This window comes from Pieris brassicae, chromosome 1 (genome assembly GCF_905147105.1).
Source record: "Pieris brassicae chromosome 1, ilPieBrab1.1, whole genome shotgun sequence".
NCBI classification, from domain to species: domain Eukaryota; kingdom Metazoa; phylum Arthropoda; class Insecta; order Lepidoptera; family Pieridae; genus Pieris; species Pieris brassicae.
The window spans coordinates 15,003,392-15,027,499 of record NC_059665.1 but is presented as its reverse complement, the minus strand read 5'-3'; the positions used below and the strand labels follow the sequence as shown (position 1 = coordinate 15,027,499).

At 33.1% G+C, this 24,108-nt stretch overlaps 1 protein-coding gene across 3 annotated transcripts in view; it reads right to left on the bottom strand.

Annotated features, from left to right (window-relative positions):
* The window catches only part of LOC123720121 (torso-like protein), a 42,946-nt gene that overhangs the window by 13,772 nt on the left and 5,066 nt on the right, over window positions 1–24,108 (bottom strand). The window lies entirely within an intron of this gene.

Here is a 24,108-nt window from a genome sequence, read left to right as displayed (position 1 = left end):
ATCAAAATAAATTGTTTTTTTTTAAATATAGGTTATTATCATATATATCCTGCTATATAAGAGTATCTAAACCTGATACTCGAGTCGATAAATAAATAAATCAATGGCACTACAACCTTTTTAGGTCTGGGCCTCAGATTTCTGTATCTGTTTCATGATCATTTGTGAATTGAATAGGCAAGTAGGTGATCAGCCTTCTGTGCCTGATACATACCGTCGACTTTTTGGGTCTAAGGCAAGCCGGTTTCCTCACGATGTTTTCCTTCACCGTTCGAGCTAATGTTAAATGCGCACAAAGAAAGAATCTTAGCGAATACTTTCATGGAAATAATTTTAGCGTTCCGAATGCTTTACAGTCAATTGCGTGATCGTGGTCCCATACGATCGTGGACCACGTATTATTATATCACCTGACAAATCACACCCGGATTAATAGATTAAATATGAATACATTCTTAGTTTTTAATTTTTATAACATTTAAAGGTGTATTATTTCGATTCTTTAAACAACATACTTTTAAGAAAACACTTTTTAAACGGATTAAAGCTATGTATTATTATAAACTTATAATTACGTATGTCACCGTGACGCTGTAAAGCACGCAAAAGGTCGGAAAATTTTAAAAATATGTAAATACTTATAAGTTCATAATAATCTGCAATTCGTTTAAAAAGTGTTTTCTTAATGTGTAAAAGCTATGTTAACAAAACAATACTATGAACATACTTTTAATTTATATTACTTTAAATATATTTAAACAACCAGTTCCAGATGAGTTGTACAATTACGATGTGCAAGACGTAAAAATCAACATAAGCCCATTTTAATGCCTATAATGATTGATAATTTACGATATTTACACCCGTTCGACCGGATGAAGGGAATCTCAGGGACCGTTTTAAAAGATACATTTTGTTGAAAACGAGTTATTGATGGAAGGTCGAAAAGTTACGAATAAAATTATTTTTCAACTAAATGTTTTAAGCGTATTCATTTGTATGAAACTAAAATGATAACTTTTAGGTTTTCAATAAAGGTACTTCATATATTGAAGGCTAATTTTGACTTCGATTAGTAAGAAATATTTTTTGATATCCTGTGTATATTTTGAAATCTTTTAGGATTTGTCGTATATATAAAAAATAGAGATTTATAATCCCAGATATAGTTTATATAGTTCTACTGGACTGAAGTCTAGCTTTGGACACTGACTTTTCAAAATATTTTTTTCTACTATAATGATTAAATATGTGTAGATTTGCACCTCTTGAACTTAACCCATTTTAACAGCCTGAACAAGCGGTTCCTTGCTCATTAATAAAGTTATATGTGAAGATAAATTCTAGTTTAAAAAAGCTTATAGCATGTGTTGGAACCGTAAAAATTATTGAATAGTGATTATTAAGCAATCATCTGTAATCACAATCAGATAAAGTTTTACTAAGTGACCTCTAACACGTGAACACGTGAATAAAGCCAGTTTTGTATGTTTTGCCAAGAAATATGTTACATAGAGCCAAGGTCACGTCAAGCATAGTTATTTCCATAAATTATATATACTGTGATAATTGCATAACACAAATTAATTTTCCTTTATATTATTTTTTATAGAATACGATATTTTTTGAAATATACAAAATAAACGTCATAATAATATTATAAATTGTGTTTTTGTATGTATGTTTGTAATGGTTTCACACAACTACTGGCCGATTTCAAAAATTCTTTCACCATTAGATCTTCATGACTTTCTATTACCACGTGATCAATATATACGCGAGTGGTACCGCGAGGCATTTCTAGTAATAACATTAGTACAGTACCTGTGCAATGTCGTATAAAAAGGGACAAAGATGACCTTTCGGTTGCGCGCGCGCATGATCTATTCGTTAAATTACGACTTGACATTTGAAGTTCAAACTATAATGATAATCAAAGATGTAATTATAAGAAAATCTATAAATATTACGAGATGTCATAGTGTTCGATGTCGAGTGAAACACAGTTGTTTTCGGTATGAAGATCTATAAAGTAAATTCTTCAGATTTACACACGTAGAAATGTGTTCGTCGCTTCAAACACGGGACTTTACTAATATAATAAAAATCGTTCCACAACTGAGCATTTGAAGCAGTTTTGACTGAAGTATTACCGAACTTCAACTTAGGGTCCTTAAAGAAAAGAGCGTAAAAATTCTAAAAATGAAAATTTCAGAAAAAACTTAAGTTTAACTTAATAATTTCATATTTAAAGATTAGTCGCTGAGAAGTTAAATGGACGAAGGGGCGTTAAGTAAAAAGATGATAAATGGTCTGCCAAAGAAATGGATCTATCTAGCTTCATTTCTTCTGCAGGATATAGCAGAATCCTTGGGTTGAATGCCGAAGGCCCATTTTAAGAGCGTGTGGAGGGCTGTGGTGTGTTTAGTGAGCGAGACGCTACCCCTCTGAATATGAAGTTGCTTTGAGTATAGACCCAGCCCCATAGACCACAGTCCCCGTGTCAAGCTCGCCATCCACGGTGCTGCCCGCCCTAAGCGCATTTTCACTCAATTAAAAAAAAACAGAAGCATATTTTAGAAGAGAACCTGACCATAAAAGCCATTGTTAAAAAGAAAAAGAACAATTATTTGTTATTTTGTCTGTAACTAACGAACATAGAATAAAGGCTTTATTTTGCTGTAAGCTTTATTCACAGATTGAACAAACGAACGAACCTGATATGAACCTAACTACGCTTTATATTAATATATATCACACTCTGGATAAGCACCGTTCATTGTCTTGTATACGTAATAATAACCCTGAATTCCCAGTTGGTTTCAAGAGAGGAAATTTGGAAGATTCTGTAGATGAACCTTGGGAATGAATAACAACAATAATTATTAATATTGTTTATTTAATAAGCGTAATATTTATTGAGCATTTACTGTTTTTTAAACTCTAATAATTATTAATTAGTGACTTATAACTTTAACCTTCATGCAGAATGTGGGTTACTGTATCAAGTCAATATATAAAATGACATAAATGTCTCATAATTATATACCATATAACCAATGTTTGTACATAGAAGTTATTAAATAAAATTGTAGTGTTTATAGATATTGTATTTTATGTACTTTAGATTTGCTGATTTAAAACTTTCATATACTTGAGCAATGTTATCTTCTAAGTAGTATTTACAAAATGATGGCTTCAAATACTACACTTAGTTTATTTATACACAAGCAAGTGAATTAGTCTATAAAAAATTATAGAAATTTCTTATAGATTCTCATTCTCAAGGCTCATCTGATCTGATATGCCGCCTATGGACACCTAATGCCAGAAGGGTCACAAGTGTGTTGTTGGCTGAGAATTGGTATGCTCTTTCCTTAAAGTACTCGAAGTTTTTTCCGAAATACTACTAACACTGGGTTACGACTCAGCCAATTAATTGTATAGAAATAAATCTGGTCTAGACTTCCGAGCAGTAAATACAATAGTGTATTATTTAACAGACGGGAGTAAATGCTCTGTCTCATTTCTGAGCCTCGCCATATCATGTCGGCCTTCTCACGATATTCCCCGCCACATCACGATTGCGCATTGGTGAACCAAGCTAACACTGCTCGCAGTAGAAATATTTAAACCAGTCCAGCCATAAGGTCTGTTTCAAATGAAAATGCAATGTTTTTAAATGAAGTAAGTAATGTAATATTATTAAAATGTATTTATAAAAAATATAAAAATTTTCTATTCGGAATACCCAAAATTTTTTTCATCGGTAAAGAGTATATATCTGTGCTTTTGACCTGCGTATCGTGGCAGAAGGTATTTTGATCGGATCTCTTTAATTGTAATGATTGATTTAGAGCGTGTTCTGTATATCTACGATATGCACCGAGCTTCAGGTCTTATTTTATAATAAGCGACAGAGTCCTAGCGGGAATCTTCATTTCTTTAATAACATAAGAGGCCTTGTAGTTCTGGTCTTCTACAGACGAACTGTTGTTGTATCCGTTGATAGTACGATATACAAACATAGGGCTGATACCTTTTGAATTGTCTGGAATATGACCGACGCCTCCATACCCACTTTGTTCAGGGCGATCACAGCAATCCTATTTTCTTTAACACCCCCATTTCATATTGTAATTTGATAACGAACACGAAAAAATATGTAAAATGCCGCAAAATCGCAAGTTAAAATAATATACGTGTTCATAATTCCAAGTAATGAAAAGGTTGAAAAAAATCATTTTTAATGTAACAGAACTTATGGGCCAACTAGTTATATTGGTTAACAAACAAATATACGTTTGCAACATTCGTTGATAATGACTTGAATAAATAATTCCACGACAAACAAAACCTGGATCACGATTGTCGAAGACAAGGAACTCGTGTCTTAAGTTATGTTTTTATTCAAAGCGATTTTTTGTGCCGAATTTAATACAATGGACTTCGGTATTAAATAAAAAATATACGAGCCTGTTAAAAGCCCCAATCAAACATTTATTCCACATTTTAAAAAAGTATGTATATTTAAGTGTAGCCCTTGGTGAAGTGCACTTAGATATTGCTCTATCATCGCTATTTGGTAAGAGCTGGAGATGGTTTACCCTCCCTAGTCACAACTTACAAGGATGGTAGGTAATACTTAAGTCATATTGAAAAAATACGTTTTAACGTACATTACGTCATAACGTCGTTACATTACGTCATAACGAGTTGTCATAGACATGACTAAGTCCCTTTAAGTAATTTTTGTAAAATGTGATATTTTGAAAATTCGTGGCAATAGATGGCGTTGATACTTAAAATTTCATAGTCTAATTATTATATGTGATTATCTGTGAACTTCATATGTCCGTCTCTTGCTGATTAGGATTGCTGTAATTGTTACTTTATATATTTTTTTAAACTTTTTAGTTTATAAGGAATTTAAAAAAAAGGTGGTATTGCCATTCAGGCACCAAGGTTTTTTCCTGTACTTTTAGTTATTTAATATTAATATTTAATAGATAAAAACTATCCGTTGAAGTTTTTTATTATCTTAAACAATAGATAAAATGTTTTTTAACATATTAAAAGTGTCTTTTTTAATGTATGATAAATTTGAATACGGCGAATTCCTAATAATTACATTGTAGGTAATCCTTACGTTGAATTTGTGTCGGTCTAACTCATAGGAAACTTTAACCTTATAACAAAACTCGGAAGTTGCTATGTTACTATGTCGCTGTGGCTCGGAGATTCTTAGTTCGAAAACCAATCAACAGATGCAGAAATGTGTACGTCAAGTAAATAAGCTGGGAAGCTTATCATTACGATTGACTTGAAACTTTACGTAAAATTCATAGGAAATATTGCCTTGAAAAGTACATCATAAAATTGCATAACCAAATCACTATTGGACCGAGATGACCATGATCGAATTGCGAACGATAAAAATTAATTATGGAAGTATTTCGTGCATATCGATCCTTGGATTATGTAATCGACTTGTCAAAATAAGAGTTTTATATTGGCATTTATATAACAACAATCATATTTTGTATATCACGCCCAGTTGGTGATAGGACTAAGTATACCGTACTCTGTAAGTGTATTACGTATTTATAATTATAGTTTATGTTATCCTAGTCTGTCTCTACCAAAACAATATAAAAACCAAACCAAACCAGTGGCGCTACAACCTTTTAGGTCTGAGCCTCATATTTCTTATCGGGATCAAATATGCAAGTAGGTGATCAGCCTTCTGTTAAGCTGATTTTTCGGTCTAATGCATGGTTTCCTGACGTTCCTTCGTTTCTTTCACCGTACGAGTGTCAACATTTAAAAATAATTAACTAATAATTGTACCGTAATTTGAACACACGATCTCAGAGACGCACGCTAAAGCCACTAGGCCAACACTGCTCAAACAATATATGGACTCCAAAATGTAGGAATTTATATTTTAAGCCCTCTCAGGTTATTGCTGACAAAGAAGTGTACATGCCATTATGAACACTCTCTTCTTAAATGCATGATTGAATAATGCATATAATTTTTTAAGTTATATGCATTATTCAATCATTCTAAGACATATTATTTGTATTAGATACATAGATTATAATAAAATGATTACAGAAATTGTTTTGGATAAAGTATGCATTATAATTGGGTTCAAAGATACTTTATTTCTCAAGGAATTACATTCACTTAGCGAGAGTAGGTTAGTTATGTACATGCGTTATGAAATTATTTGAAAATAAGCTATAAAAATAAAAATATTAGTTTCTAACAATATGTACAATATTTTTTTACAAAAGTGCAGGTAGGTGCATTGATGTTACAACATGCATTATGTGAATATTGAATTGTAATAACTTCTTAGACGCCTTTTTGATGTTTTGTAAATACATATTTATTTCATTAATTTATATTAAACTTTTACAATTTTTACATAGATTTATATATGTATGTTTATTTTTGTTATTTTATAGGTATGTTAATGATGTACTTTTAAAAGTGTTTTTAATTTGTAAAACGCTTTTATGTCTTTTAAACTGCGCCTTGATACATAATATTTAGTTTTCCGTAATTACTCATTCAAATCAAATTTAATAGACACAAAAATATAGAGTAACGAATACGAACAGGTACGTTTTAAATTCGTAATATTATAAATAAAGCATTTTATTGAAAAAAATCTGGCGGTTTCCCTGCGCAACGAATAAGAATGCGATTCTTAAAGCTTCAGCTAGGAAATGCTGCCAGCATTGAATGTACACTGCCACTAGGACCAAACTTTTTAAATTTGTTTTATTTTCCTATTTATAAACTTTTAACTATTGTTATAACTACGTAGGTTAAGAATGTTGTAACTAAGTGTTTTTTTATATATAAAAACAACTTTTTATAATACCTTTTTGTATCGTAGGAGGCGTTGAAACAAAAACCATTTTCGAGTTATACAGATATTTGTCAACCCGGTAATGACATTTTGACTGCAGGATACGGAAACGTCAAAAATTAGAATTATAAATATGACGGTAGCAACTTTAGATTTGAATAAAGTAAATAGGTTAATTTTAAGCCAGAATTTTATTTCGCATATGTATAATAAAACGGATTCTGTATAGTTTATTTTTTAGATAGGAAATATATATTCCTCATACGTAGGGGTAGCTGTAGCAATGAGGAGCACAAGAAAACATGTTGTTGTTATCAAAACCTATTTAAAGTTTTATATAGCTGGCGATGACGCATTACTTCTTATAACCAGAGACAAGACCAGGTGATGAATTCTGTATTCCAAGGAAAATACAGTGTTAACCGTATGGGTACAATACATGGTTGTCTCTGTTGCGTGATAATTTTTTGTTGTAGGTGATTAGCCTTATGTGCTTGACACACGCCGGTAATCAGACTTCGATGCCTGACACACACTATATTTTTAGATAAATGGTTTCCTACCGACATTTCCTGTTTCATCCTCGTTCCTTCGATTCGAAAATCGAACCCAGGGTCACACTCGGAAGCCTAGACTAACAGAAGTTGAACATAAATCAATGAATACGACTTAATATTGACGTAATTCTTCGCAAAGTAGCGAACTATTTAATAAAAACCTGATTGTAATAACGTCCTTGATACCGTGTGATATTTGGCAATGAGGTAGTGAAAGGGTTTTAGTAGATCTTGTTTAGCTAAAGATTAAATAAATCAAACATTCATTTGTTTATTGAATAAATTAGAAACTAGAAACATTTCCCTATAATAAACTATTATTTATTTATTTAGAATTACAGCTAACATTAATTATATTCATAAAACAGTTATACTAAACAAAAAGCCAGTTTTTTTATAACCCCCCCCCCTGCAAATGGGCAAGAGGCTCACCTGATGGACAGTCTCAATGCCAGAGGGCTCGCGAGTGCGTTGCCGGCCTTTTAATATAAAAGCTTACATTTAAAAGGTATATTTACGAAATAAAAATGTCAATAGAAAATATGTAACCTAACTCGGCTTTCCTGTGTGATGGTGTGAAACTGAGGGTATGTTTGTGGGGTGTGCTGTGTGGGTATGGATATTCTTAACACAGCGATAAGCTTATTCCGCGATAGCTTAAACAAGTCAAGGTTTAAATATTGGCCGTTGTATGTCCGGGCTGCGTGGAACAAACGTGAGATTTTTGCATAGGTGGTGTTGAGGAACAAAGCACGACTATGAGTCTGGTAGACAGGAAGGTTTTGTTTCTAGAAGTAATCTGCAATTAATTTTATTGATGATGATGTCATGTAGTAGCAATAAATCGTATTTTTTTCCCGAGAGTCTGAACTATCAATTTTAAAATGTTCACACGCGTCTTTATCTTTTAATTTTTTCTTTGTGTACTGTGTAACAGTTGACATCATGAAATTGTTCACTGACATATCTTACATCACCATTGATTTGTTTTGTTCAATAGCTAGTCAGACATGTGCCTGTCAAAAACATAGTGCATTTTGACTTTTTTTAGAGTCATTGTTATACCCATGAAGTGTTTTTCACCGTATGAGGATGTTACGTATATAGAAAGAAAAAAGCCAGGGTTTGAATTCACGACCTCGGGTTTATGATTCGCATAATAAACCACATAGATTTTTAATACATCAACTAACAAATTTATAAATGACAAAGTAACATTCAGGTTTAAGCCGCTGAATCGAAAATAATGAAATTCGAGACAGATTTTCCTTCACGCGTAATCTTAGAAATAATGGTAATGTTATCAAGAGCATCATGTTGCAATCGGAGCAACTGCAAGCCGTGTGTAAACAGTAAATTGTAAACCGTTATATCGACCTGACATTGCATGTCACTGTTAGTGTTTCAATATAACCGTTATTAAAAATGGCTGGATATCTAAATACAATGTTCATCAATGAAATTCCTTTAGAAGTATACTGGAGGTGATCGTTAAGTTTTCACGGGTTTACGATAGTAATATGAGAATCACTTAAATGAAATGATTTTCTTTATAAAACAAGGAGCAAACGGACAGGAGGCTCACCTGCTGTGAAGTGATATGCCCATAGACACTCGCAAGTGCGTCGGCAACCATTTAAGAGTGTGTACGCTATTTATTCGAGGACTATAAGTTGGATTCGTTCGAAAATACAGCTGGTGGTGTGCGGAAAAAAACTGCCTTAAAAACGCTCAGTCGTGAAATGACGGAGAAATTTCAGACAAATTATCCTTCCTCGCAACATGAGATTATTACAATTTTACAATAGGCAATATAATGCAAATGTAAAGTACTAAATAATAAAAAAATGTACATATATCAATGTACGAATGTTCTATATTGTATATTGATTTCAAACTTGTTAACATAAGATATAAATACATTTCTAACTAAATCAGTCTAATTGCATACAAAGTTCTTTGTCTCTTTCCGAAAAATTGAACTTATACTGTGACAAAAAGAGAGAAATAGATACGGTGCATTATACTAATTGACATCGACATCCATCAAAGTAAATAACCGTAAAAAGCAGACAAATAATGAAAACACAAATGTTTTAACAGCAACATACGCACAATAGGTTAAATTAGTTCAGTAGTCTGAGAAAAATGTTACAAAAATCGATTGCAAATAATAATAGTTATTAATACAATGACAAGGTATTTGTACAAGTTTTACGTCACCAGGAACTACTCTTATGGAGGTGAAACGTAATTTTTGACGTAACTTCTTCTATAAAATTTATCTGTCCATAAATACACTCATTCCGTTGAATCTGAGACCAAGTGTCTTGGTCTCCAAAATGAAAACCTTCCAACGCCTTCCTGTTCCTACCAATTGCTGTCCTTCAGCTGCACCAGGTCCTCCTACACTCCGAGTATAACGAGGGTACCTAGGCCGACTGTTCTCCGACCACTAGGCCTGCTCAGGTAAGACTCTTGGCCCATGCCCTAAAGGTACCTCAGCTAACAACGTCGATGGCCCTATAATGTTGGGCTGGGCTACCAACTCTTTTCTATTTCGCCACTTTTGTTAACTCTCCATGATCGTACCGGGTCATATGTGTACGAAATTTAAATTACACAATCTTTGTATGCACAGTAGCACACTTACAGTCCCGTAACCACAAATAGTATGTGGCGGGTAATTTCCCGTTTCATGGATCATTTTCAAAGCTCTAGAAGTTTTAGAATAGAGTTCGACTCGCGTATGACGAATTACCATGCGGTATAGTAACCCATAAATGCCTTAGTAAATAATTGTCATTCCTATTAACAAGAAAAAAATTATAAATAAAAAAAATTGACAGTCAAACTTAACGCTAATATCACCAAAAAACATGCCATTTCTGTTGAGCTTTAAGAATCATACGCAAATACAGGAAAATATTAAAGAATTACCTTCATGTTAATATATGGACATAACATTTATTTCCACTAATATACAGTAATTGCAATATCCTCAACCAACATAGTGATAACAATTAAAAATGGATAAATGGACATTTTAAACGAATTTAAAACGCGACAGTGTTCTCTTAATGCTGGCAGCATTTCCTCGCTGTACTGTGATTCTTATTCGCTGAGCAAAGCACCTATCTATCAGGCGCCAAGTTAAATCGTTAAATAGCATATCTGCTTTTGATTCCCACGGCCCAAGAGTCTCTACTCCAAAAGAAACAAAATTGGAGAAAATAATTGAGCCGTTTATTATGGAAATATAAATGTTCACTAATTCAATATAGTAAGTACAATAAGTTTGCGTGGCATTTCGCGTGTATACATACAAAACAATACAATTCAAAATGTAAAGTTTTCCTATTCCTTGTAAGACTCAAAAGGTGTCATACGTCTTGTTTAACGATTCGTTTTGGCTCGTTAACTATGGCTAGGGTTAATCACATCTTCCGTTTACATGTAAACACTGTGTGGTCTTTGTCTTGTTACAGTAAACTTTAAAATCCGATTTGAAGATACGGGCATATTTTATATACGAGATAATTTTATTTTGATTTAGGCAAAACCACTTCACATATTTTTGACTCCATATTAACGATATTTTTCCTTTTTCCTTACGTACAAAATATATTGTATTAGAAATAACTAGTTACCGCATAAACTATTAAACAGTTATGAGTGTTTTATTGTAGAAACTCTTATATATTCTAACATATATGTAATAATATTGTCACTGTACGATCGGAGATCTCTAGCCGGTGTTACGTTCTCATACAAATTGTTAAATGGTCAAATACAGAACATTGACATTATCTTCCCTTATTCAATCGCAATCAGAAGAATTTTCCAAATTTCCAACCTAGGAGTTCATGCACCTCTCATTCGAATTCTTTGCGAACAGAACATAACCCTACTTATTTTGAACATAATAATATTATTATTTTTACTTTTAAATTTTTTGTAACATTTACGTTTAGCATAATTGTCTTGTATTTGATTAGATAGCATGTAACATATACTGTAGATATAGTATTATGCAATATCATAGACACTCTTGGGTTGTGGGGTTCAAGTGCACCAGCGCCTGGTAGATAGTACAGGTGACCCCAGAGCTAATGCTTTCCTGGCTCAACGAATAAGTATCGTGATAGACCAGAGAAACCGAACCAAACTTCGTTTAATTTTCTATTTTTTGAATTATTATTATTACTATTACTATGTAGGTTAAAACAACAGGGTAAAAACATTGTAAATATTGTATATTTGTGTGTAGTCACTATTTCTTTAATATATTTGTCAGTGGATATAAATAATTTTAAAATGTTTGATGAGTATTTCGTAAATAATCGTGACAATATAAATAGAGAAAAACACGAAAACATGTTGAAAGTGGTTTCACTAACGGATCACGTACTAATCAAGAAATTTAATCCATTGTTTTGAATTTGTGGTCAGAATTGGCTGGATTATAGTTTCGTAATACCTATTAAGCTCATTAAACGAACCAGAATAATTGTATTGCCATATTGTTAATTAATTTGAATGTTTTTGCTATCCATCCGTAATCTTGTAATGGGCATTATCTTGACATCATTTTGGGCAGACAAATTTGGACACACTTACAGTGATGTATATGATTCAGATTTAAGACTTAACACTAAGTTAAGACTCCTATGTCCATTGCAATTCATCCCGGTCGTTTCTACGCAGTAAGCTATCTAACAAGAAGCTGATCTAGGTAGTCTCTTCGCCGTGTTCGGAACAATAAAATTCGTTTTTGACCGTTCACTATGAACGAAATCACAACTAAACATCAGATGACAGATATTTTTTGAAACCTCCAAGTTCTGTCATAGATTTTTATTTATTTTATTTACTTCGAGAATGCATTGCGCATTCTCCACGGCGAGACTGCTTAGTGCAGGAGAGTTATGTGGCACTCGCTATTATGCATACCCACAAATAATAGAAGAAAAAGAAAGCGGATGCGGCAACCTCTCCACGCCCATAGTTTGTGATGATAGCAAATATCCTTCCCATTCGCTTTTGTAGTAATAGCTAAGCGACATCGAGTCCAGTAATTGGGGGTATGGATCAGCATCCCTTTCTCTGAACGCTTGGACTTATTGGGTGGCGTAATTTTTTATATATAATAGGGGGTAAACATGCCTTCAGGACGCCCAAAAAGGGCATCGTCATCGCAGCCCATAGACACCTTTGAGGGAGGAGTTCCCTCTAACTTTGAGGTCGTATCTCTCGAAAGGTAATAAATACGTGTAATGTAGAATGTTTGCGTGTGTGTGAGTGTGTAATTTTATACAATAACCATTAAATCCTCCACTTCTGTGTAACACAAGTTTTGCAGCCATTAATAGTCGTATAGCCTTAACCGATGCAGACTAAGCGAGGTTATATAACTGATTCTGTTTACTTTGAACTAACTAATTGCGATTCATATAGCATATTTTTTAGCAAAGGTAGTTTTAATAGAAAAAGCTATTTGCTAGAAAGATTTCAATGGGATTGAAGCAGTCTGCATTAAACAGGTAATTGCAAAACTATCTATTGAAGGACCTGTGTAGTACAAGTAACATTGACCGAGATACCGTTATGTAACCAGTTTTGTATAGTTCGGTTTGTTTTGAAACAGACATAAGTATTGTTTTTTTTACCCGCAAGCGATTTTCTACATAGATAACATGGTTTTGTCAATGTTGCAAGGTTGTGCTCTTAATTTACACATCGTCACGGTTTATTACTATCCGATTTCTGTCCACTGGACCACTCAGTATATGATCACAATCTCGTACAGAGACGAGGTTGTAATATCATACCATGAGATGTTTGAGACTTAGAAATATAGATAGAAAGTGTCCAGCGTATACTTAAACGTATTGTCAAGGTTCATGGATATTTCCATCTGATTCCATCCACCATCATATTTTTTTTTTACAAAATAACCTATCAGGCACGAGATGAACTAGATCTGTGCCTGAGAAGCTAACAACGGGAGTATGAAATTCTAATTCCGTTACTAAAAAGGAACTTTATTTGCTTAAACTAGTACTGCTGAGCTTGACATCTCATGATATTTATGGGCGAGTCACCTCATATGCTATTCATCTTACAGACATTTGACAATTCTGTGGCAGCATATTTTCCATCAGTGCTCGAGCAACACGCCAGATAAACCATTCTGGGATACCACAAGCTACAGATAGCACCTGGCTCTTTCGAGTCAGACAGTTACATGTAAATGAACCACCGTTTGGTCATTTGTTTCGTCACAGTCGCACGCGGGGCTTATCTTCAGTTTTAATCTGTATAAAAAGTGTCGTCAAAAGCCCCGTAGCCAGGCAAGAATTGCGGCATGTGAGTTGCGAATCGTCTTGTCTTGACTTGTTTGTATGCCGTGTCTGCATCTTTGAAAAACATTTAATCAAGTATTGGTCATACAGCTAATGTGGATGGATTCGTTGCAGATATCATTTCCCCTTCTAGCCACATACATATCTTTAATACTGAACTGATTGGGTTCATTTCTAAATAAATGTACCCGTCATTTCGGCTGTAGATACCTACTTAATCTATGTCGCCATGATGTGTCAGTAAATTTTATTACTTGAAGACTATGTTTGGTTATAAATTAATATTTATTATGGCCGGACCAACATTTAGATATAATTTTTTTTAAAAATCAGTGGTGCTACAAGCTATTTAGGTCGAGGCCTCTGATTTCTGTTTCATGATCATCTGTCAATCTAATAGGCAACTAGATGATCAGCCTCCTGTACTTTACACGCGACGTCTTTTTGTGCCTCATTTAAGCCAGTTTCCTCACGATGCTCTCCTTCACCGTTCAAGCGAATGTCAAATGCAAGCGAAAGTTCATTGGTACACAGGCGGGGATCGAACCTACGATCTCAGGCCAACACTAGTCATATCAAAGATATACCGGTTATTTTTTATTACAACATAATGTGTACAGCAATCACGAGAAATCTATTAACACGTTTAAATGGTCATTAAGATACAGATGTATCAATCAATAATCATCATTAATAAAATATTTACCCTTCTTAAACTTCTGATAGCAATGACCGCAATTGTGGGTTCGAATGTAGAATATTATTTATTCATGTCATCGATTCCTCACGGAAAAATAATTATTTTATTTTCCAAATTTACGCGCTAATGTAAATACCTGATTGGAATACGTGTTTCGTCATATATTATACATCGTATATAAATGTAGGTGGTGTTTTAGAGTATAACTAGTGAATTACTAAATAGATACATATTGTGACTTATCTGAGCTGAAACATCAACTTAGACATTTAAACACACACATTTGCTGTTTATTTATCACGATAAGTATGCTTGAAGATATACAGTGGACAAATGATTTTCGCAACACTGCCGAAAGAAACCTTCGCAAGAAAACAATGATAATTCATATCAATAACCTTAATGCCCACACAATACACAAAACGTGTTTATTTTCGGTCTGTCTGCAAAACGTGCGCGCACGCAAATGACCATATCAACCCGGAACTTATTAAAACTTTTTGCTTATTTTTAACTACACAGTAATTTTGGAGTAATTAATGGGCATACATTTTATAACAATATTATTCTTCTTTAAGTTTTTATGAAGTTTACCTACTCATTTTAGTCAATTTAGATTTCAATATGATAATAATATAATCATACATAATATTGTTGTTCTTCTCGGCCAAAAGTTTCTAAGGTTTTTACGCAAGTTCTAAATAACAATACAAAAATGTTAATTGAAAGGCCGGCAACGCACTTGCGAGCCTTCTGGCAATCTGAGTGTCTATGGGCGGCGGTGTCACTTAACATGTAAACAAAACCAATAAAGACAACAGGTGAGCAATATGTCTAGCAATAACTAATAATTCATTATTTTATATTTATTAATAATATATAAGTAAATCTATTTTTTAAACGTCTTTATAAATGATTATATATATTATTCCTTTTCTACATCTAATTATAATAGGAATGGCCACTGTTGAAAGGCCACAGATTATCATACTTTACGTAATCAGAGATTTGTATCAAGTTGCAATGGAAGGCAATCCAATAATTTAAAAAATGCACATTTTTGCACATTCCTGTGTCATTTTGTTCTATACAGATTTCTTGGTTATAGCTTTGTATTCGAACAAGTATTTACAATAACATATATTATATTGGTATTTTTAGTGTTACTATAAATACTATTAAATTTAAATAAACAAATAGGTACATAGATATTTCTTTAAACGAAAAAGTTATTGTTAAAATAAGTTATTAAAATGTTAAATTAACGGTGGTGAACGTAAATCCTTCATGGTTAAATAATGTTTCGTTAATCTGATTTCAAAATCCCCCAATCTGGCATGGACGGATTTTATTGATAAATTTGACAGAAGACAATGTACATTCATAGCTATTTTTACCGCAAGTTTTTTAAGTTCTAAAGTCATTACGCATTTAGCCTACAACACACCATGGTCACCTGCAGAAATGAGACTTAGCGTGAGCTATGACTGCAATATGTCAAAATACAAGACATTTTTCGCATACCAAAGTCACACTGCTATATAGCACCCTCAGTAAGGACTTAATATCACCTAAGTAAGAGTATGATCTGTAAAAACGTGTTGGACTTTAAGATACAGGAGGGATCGATCTATAGCGAATACAGCTGATATACCTACTATTCTAAGACGGTAAGTATGGCTCCTATTAGTAATGTGTTTTAGGTATGTATAAATCAGCAGCAACGAAAAAATGTTTACTAAGTTACCAAGGACATTGGCCTTTAATATGTTTCCGTCTAGTACAAGGTCAGATTTTACATTAATTCACTTAATACGATAGATTCAAACATTTCCCTATTTTTGCAATGATTTTATTTAAAACGATAAAATATTTCGCAACTTGTGAACAATTTTTCCTAATAAATATAATTTGCATACAGCCAGGAAATGCTGCCAGTATTAAAGGTAAACTTCCACTGCAACTTTTGAAGTTATACTTCATTTGGCGCGTTATGGAAAACATATGGTGAGAGTAATTTTTTACAATGCGCGCGCACATTGTAAAAAACCGACACCCGCACACCGTCACAAATATCCGACACCCTCAAGTTAGCATAGTCATTTTAAAATAAACACTGTCCATTTCTTTAATTATGTAGAACTTTTTTGTGATCTTTAAATAAACTTTATTTAACTAGATAATGGTTTAAAACTGATAATGTATTAAATACCTATTTTCTATTCTTAGTATCTTTTTTTTAAACGTAGAATAAGGCGAGAGATAAAAAAATTAAAAATATTATTATCTTGCTACGCCAAAGAAGTACTCGTATAACTTCTAAGGCATTACATAAATAAGTACACACACATGTTATTTAATTTTCTATTTAAAAATTTTTTTACTTATTATTACTATGTAGGTTAAGAATATTGTAAATACTGTATATTTGCACTTAAACAACGATTACAATCGGCTTTATTTGTTATCAAGATAAATAAAGAAATTTATCATTACGTAGTACACTCACCATTCTAAACATAAGAAAGAAAGAAAAATATCGTAGATATTTATAAAACAGTGAAGTTGATCTTAATGCTTAAGCGAAAAAAACTCATACTACTTTTTTTAAGTAATGTGTCGACATAATCCAATCTCGAAGGTTTTATAATTGTCAAGATCATGATTACTTCGTATCTTAATTAATTTAATGATTAAAGTGTATGATAATGTATCGATATGTCAAATTCAATTCGTCAGGAGTCATAGTCATACACTGAATATTTTACTAGTTTTTTTTTGTATTTTAAATTACGTCAAAAATTTTAACCATGAAAACATTACGACATTAAGAAGGCCAGTAACGGACATTGCAACAGGCATAAATGACAAGTCCCAAATAAGAGAATTAGTATTCAACCCGTGTCACTGCGCATCCTCCGCTTGTCTGTCAATCTTTATACGGGTAATACGATGCTTCAAGCCCACATAAGTTACGAAGATCTGTATCTATAGTAACTGTTGTGAATTTTGTTATTAGTAGGTATACTCGTTGCCATGGTAACGATGTATACCTACTTCATACATGTTTACATAGCAACTAGTGGATGATTGACCATTGTATTGTTAGGTCTAAACATTCTGGAACTTCAATTTAATGTTCGTTTTAAGAGCTGTCAAACCACTATTACCGTTAAGTTTGACATATTTGACAGCACTCAAGACGAGATTGCACCTAGAGATACGTATATGTACCTTAGTTGAGATATGAGTCACACATTCGATGGGAACATATATAACATAGATAAATATAATATAACAATGTTCACAGGTATATGCCCAAATGATTTACTAAGCTAATGAAGTTGAGCGCAATTTCTATTTATAGAAAAATAAAGTCTAAGTAAATTAAAAAAACTTATAATAATAATATGTATGTGTTTTTTTCTGACAAAGACCCCTTAATCCCGCCATTTTTGTTTTCACTATGCCACTCAGGCATGTAACTGCAGTTTCCCTAATCTGGTCTATCCTTCTAAATTGTTTTCCTCTTTTGCGTTTATGGTACCAGTTAAATACTTTCAATAAAATTTAAACACATACAAAACAAATATAATACACAAATTTGCGCCGTCAATTGTTATTTATTTAGTTATGGATAGACCGCCAAATTTGTATTTTTATAACGAATCAACGAAAAACCGTTCCTAGAAATTCTTTCACCATTAGAATTGTTCACAGAGTTTGTTTGTTCTAAATTTCGGGAGAGGCCTTATAGGTACTGAACAATCTGAAGAGTATAGTGAAGCTAATCTCAAAGCTAAGCATGTGTGGGTGGTTGACCTCTCTCAGTTAATATTCATAGTTGGACCATGTCAGTATTTTCTCGAATCAGTTCAGGCCTTTTTCTACCTTCAATGTGGCTAAAATAAGAAGACTGATATTCAGTTACCAAGCGTGGATTGTATAATCACGGCATGTTTCAGATTTAGTAGTTTAGGAATTAAGATGGATCTCAAACTTTTCACGGTAGAAGAACTGTAACTGTACACTTTTGAACGTCAAAAAACAGAAATATACATTAATTGCTCCTAATTTTACATTAACTGCCAGTTCTAAAATCAAGGGCGTAGAACGGAAGAGAAGAACAAGCAATAAACTCTCCGCCACTCTTTTTACTCGCACAGTTTTCTTTATACAACGTCAGTAAGGAGCTGCAACCATTACACTATGTTCCACATGACATCTTAAGTAATTAATAATAATAAAATAAATTAAAAACAAAGATTTGTCTCAGATTGTCCAAGGTCCTCTATCAGCAGGAGGCATGGTGAAGTAGAAGCACGTACTTACATTCTTGTGGGAACAACACGCAAATATATAGTCGAAATAACTAACATCACCGCATACACGAATTCACATACGACCAATCACCACAAGTAGCACCCATTCACAAGTATGACGCATGGCCAGCCATCAGCCTGCGTTGTGGGACTTGGATTATTTACATGTTATGTTTTGATGGCTTAACATTCATTTAAGGATTCGGAGGACGGCTAAACATGAATTACCGAAGGGGCTAAACAAAGCAAATACAGTTTTAAATTACTTTCGTACTCCAACACTAGCTAAATTACACATAACAAGCAATAATTACACCAATGTATACCATATACACAAAGAGGAAAAAAACTATATAAAAATAGACGAGAAATCAATGTTTTATAGTTAAGTTGCAGCTGGCTTAAGTGGATCGTGGTAGTCACTTCATACGGGTTAGTTTCTAAGAAAGTTTAAAAAGGCTGGTAAGTTCAGTTGGTTATGTTTTGTATGAGCTTTAATTGACAAAAAATAAATAAATCAATGGCGCTACAACCTTTTTAGGTCTGGCCGTCAGATTTCTGTATCTGTTTCATGATCATCTGTTAATCTAATAGGCAACTAGGTGATCAGCCTTCTGTGCCTGACGCACGCCGTCGACTTTTTGGGTCTAAGGCAAGCCGGTAACCTCACGATGTTTTGCTTCACCGTTGGAGCCTATGTTAAATGCGCATATAGAAAGAAAATCCATACGATCTCAGGGATGAGAGTCGCATGCTGAAGCCACTAAGCCAACACTGCTCAACGAGTTTCAAAAACAAGTGGGTAAAAATATAATAATTTATTTGCACACTAGAAGTCTCTACTGTGAATGACCAACACGTAGCGCATTATAATCTTTGTAAGCTCACTTATTCTCAGTTAAATTCTCTATTTAGATCAGATGCGATGGGACGGCAAATCCGACCAGACAAATTTTTATACACAAAAACACTTAATTGGTCAATAGACTAGACTAGTAACAAATAAATAAAAGTGACTACTTACTATGGTTTTATCTAAAAAACAAGTTACGCTAGAATTATTTACGAATGTAAAAACCATCTATCATTGGTAGGTCAGGGCTTAATAACACAAAATGTATTTCTTCGTAGAACTCCGGCGCATCGGAGATCAATTTCGCAACACGACCTTTGCGTGGAGATGGCCATGGTCGGCTTCTTGCCATATTTTAATTCAAAACTTTGAATTCAAGTTTCAGAATTTGTTGTATATCGGTTATAACCGGTACGAGACCAGCTTGAATCCAAGTAAAGTGTTTTGTTTTTCTTTCTTACTTTTTTTATGACGAATGTGAAATACATTTATAATGAGTTCCGATACATTATTTTATAGTAATAATAATTTATTTCAAGAATATGGTACAAAAAGGTGGTACAATAGTAAGTTCGCATATTCTGCCACATAAAATGTCGCGCAAATTTGTCTTTAAAGGAGTTTTACATTTTACATTATCAGTGATATGAATTGGTCAATTCTTATATTATTTGTATCGTACATATCATATCAAATGTTATTAAATTTATGTCAACTTCAGTGTCTCACGTAAATAATCATTTATTGAGTAATACATGTTTTCCAAAAGTAATACACTAAGTCGATTTTTAAAGACTCTAGTCGGAAGATTTTATAATTCTTGTGGTAAATTATTATAAACCTCAATTGCCATACACATAACATAAATAAAGGTGTTTTTCCTAAACAGTTCCAAATAGATTTTTGGCACAGCCAATTTCGCTCCATGTCTACTTCTTACTTTGACTTCTACATTCGACTTAAAAATATGTTTGTTTCTGTGCACGAATAAGGACATTTCTAAACATAAATACAGGAAAGAGATAAATAATTTAGTTACCTTGCTGTGTTAATAAATTATTTGCTATTGTATTTATTCCTATATAAATTTTATGTATTTACAATATATATTCGCGGATGCTTGGCGGACCCATGCGACTTCATACAAAAAACTCTTTGTGACTTGTGCTGCAATATTTTGTACTCGATTGTGAGGTAGTTGTATGATAGCCTTCTTAAGCTCTCATGTCATTTTCACACATGTATTCTTCATAAGTATCCGATTGTCCTCCATATCCTTGTGATGTTTGAGAGCAAAAATAAAACGAAACAAAATTCGATTTTATAGTCTTAATTTTAGAACAAACCCATTTTAATGAATAGATACAGTAATAAAAAATATTTTTAGCTCGTGGTATCGCTACTACTTGTGTCATTAACATTTTAATGGTCAAGTATTCGAAAAATAACGTCAGTATTTGACCGCACAAACCCATACATATTTTATTTTTCGTACAAATTCCTTACAATTTCTTAACAATGCACCAATTCAAGCGATGGTTATTTTGCTTCCGTTTAAGTCCAAAGTAGTTAAGCAGTGTTGGTCTAGTGGCTTCAGCATGCGACTCTCATCCCTGAGGTCGTAGGTACGACCCCGGCTGTGCACCAATGAATTTTCTTTCTATGTACGCATTTAACATTAGCTCGAACGGTGAAGGAAAACATTGTGAGGAAACTGGCTTGCCTTAGACCCAAAACGTCGACGGCGTGCGTCAGGCACAGAAGGCTGATCACCTACTTGCCTATTCGATTTACAAATGATCATGAAACAGCTATATAGTCTGTGGCGCAGACCTAAAAAGGTTGTAGCGCCATTGATTTATTTATTGTTTTTATTTGACCGTACGAACGCATAGATATTTTATTTTTCATACACATTCCTTACAATATCTATACTATGTACCAATTCAAGAGATGTTCATTTTGCTTCCGTTTAAGTCCAAATACGCTTAGTGCTCAAGAGTTCCATGTAAACTATTGCTGCTTTTCTATAATACTAAAAATCATTTATTGTTATAGACATGTCTTAGATACATGTTAGTATCGTAAACTATTCGTATACAATAAGATCATTTTAGTTTTCGACTACAACTTCTGTAGTTTACCACAGTGATGCCAACTCCTACAAAATGTATTCCCCTAGGACCAACTTCAAATACCTCTTAATTATAAAAAAGCTGTTATTTCGAGCGTTGGAGTATTTATAGGCTTTTGATAGTTGCTTTAAGATTTGATTTACGTTGTCGGTTGTGTTCGAAAAACATTTTTTTTGTTCTTGTATAGTACTCCCGAGGAATCTTGATCCTCTTAAATTTGAAGGGAAACCCCCGAAGTTGGCTTTACGAAGTAGTCCATACGTATATCGATGTAAACATGTTTAGTTTCACATACATCTACGCATTGTCCGTGCAGGTATCTGATACTCTTTGTTCAGTCAAGTTTAAAGTGAGCAACAAATCCTGAATGATCTTATATCAGCAATTGACCTCGCCTGATCTCATCACAATTGCTGCTTCCTATCCATTTGATCCTTTAACCTATATATAACGGATGCCCACAATCACAGCATCATTTATCATGAGAAAGCCTAATGGAGATTTAATTTTAATGCATTTTATTTTATCCATTTACTCAAATAGGACGGATGGAAAGCAACGCAAGATTGCTGCAAGTATAATGTGTAATATATGATAAACTGTATTTTTAATTAGATATAACAAAGGCCCTTGTAACCTCATATATGTTTTGTACGCATATGGACGTCAAAAAAGTAAATGGCTACTATTTACTACGAACAAGAACAGCTGGAAATAAACCCTTCACTACTACCCATTTGATTTACAAAATGTGTGTAAGAGGCTGCGACATTTACACCTTGCTGTGCAATGAAAAATAAATTTTAAAAATAGAATACAATTTTAAAAAGAGGCTTCTAACTTTGACTCTTATGAATCCAACACGTTTGCCTGTGAAAATAGGAGCACACTTACAGTTACATTACAATATCTTATCTTCTTATTTGTGCCAATACATAATGTATATATACATCATTTTTAAGTGAAGTCCGGAAAGTGATTTGTAAAGGTAGTCTTTTTTCTGTATTTTATTAATTCCAAGGAGTGTATCAGGTACAAAGTCGTCAAGGATATCGCCTCTTCCGACACATTAAACTTACAGAAACAATCTCCCGCGATTATGGGTGCGAGATTATTTTTATTTATAGCACTTCAATTAATTCACAGAGTCTAATAGATTGATCCTGTTGTCAAACTAGTGACGAGCATGACATAAAGAAACACGACAATTTTAATTCATCTTTAACTGTAATCATTTTGATTTGGGAAGGCCCATTTGCCCCGGTGAAAGGTTGTTAAAAGAATCTGGTCGTAGAAGGTAATTTTTCGTATAAATTATCGCCCTGATAGCATTGGTTTTTGAAGAGACCTCAGATTGCAAAAGCAGCACGTGGTAATACCGGATTTGTTGTGCAATGATGTCCTTACGTGAATATTATCAGTATTGGTGCTGTATTTTAAATGTAAAATCTTTCCCGTTTTATTATTGGCTTGGAATCAAATGTTCATCAAACATTTTACTTCAGGTTCTTTAGAGACAAAAATGTTTATAATCAAAGTATTGAAAGACGAATTTTCTTTATATTTACATAATTTCGCAATTAGAATAGTGATGAAAATTTTGTTCGTGCTTAAAATTCACGATTACTTTTTGTTTCATCTGAATTCGTAATAGTCACGATATCTTTCAATGAGATTCACAATATGTTTTTAATAAAGCGGTTGTAGAATTCATTGCAATAATGCCACTGTCAATTTCTATAGTTACTTTAAATAATAGAATAATTTTATTATTAAAATAAGACATATCCGCCGCAACGATAAATTTGATGATCTTAACAAGTTCGTTAGATTATTTGTTACTATTTCAGGTATCCCACAACTTGGCTAAATATCACTTCACTGTTTTAGGGAAAAAAAAAACACTTTGGTTAAACTGACGTTAAGCAATTTTATAAATTTCATTGAGTACGTAAATATAAAATTCTTGAAATATTCCACGGAAAACATTGGAATATTTCATATTTATCCGATATAATACTAAAACCTGTTAACACTACCACATGTTTATTGTGACATTTCCATTCAAGGATAGAAAACCTGTATGTTTTGGTAATAGTCTACGGAAATTATTTAGAATTCAATAAATTGTTTAAATATTTATTTTGGGATTGGAATATTATAATCTACATGTTACGCCGCGGGATCCTTGCGATATTATTTATTTCCGAAGCGGACATAATATTTCCTTCAACTTCTTAAACAAAGCCTTGAAGGGCCTAATAAGTATTATTTATATTTACATATCTTG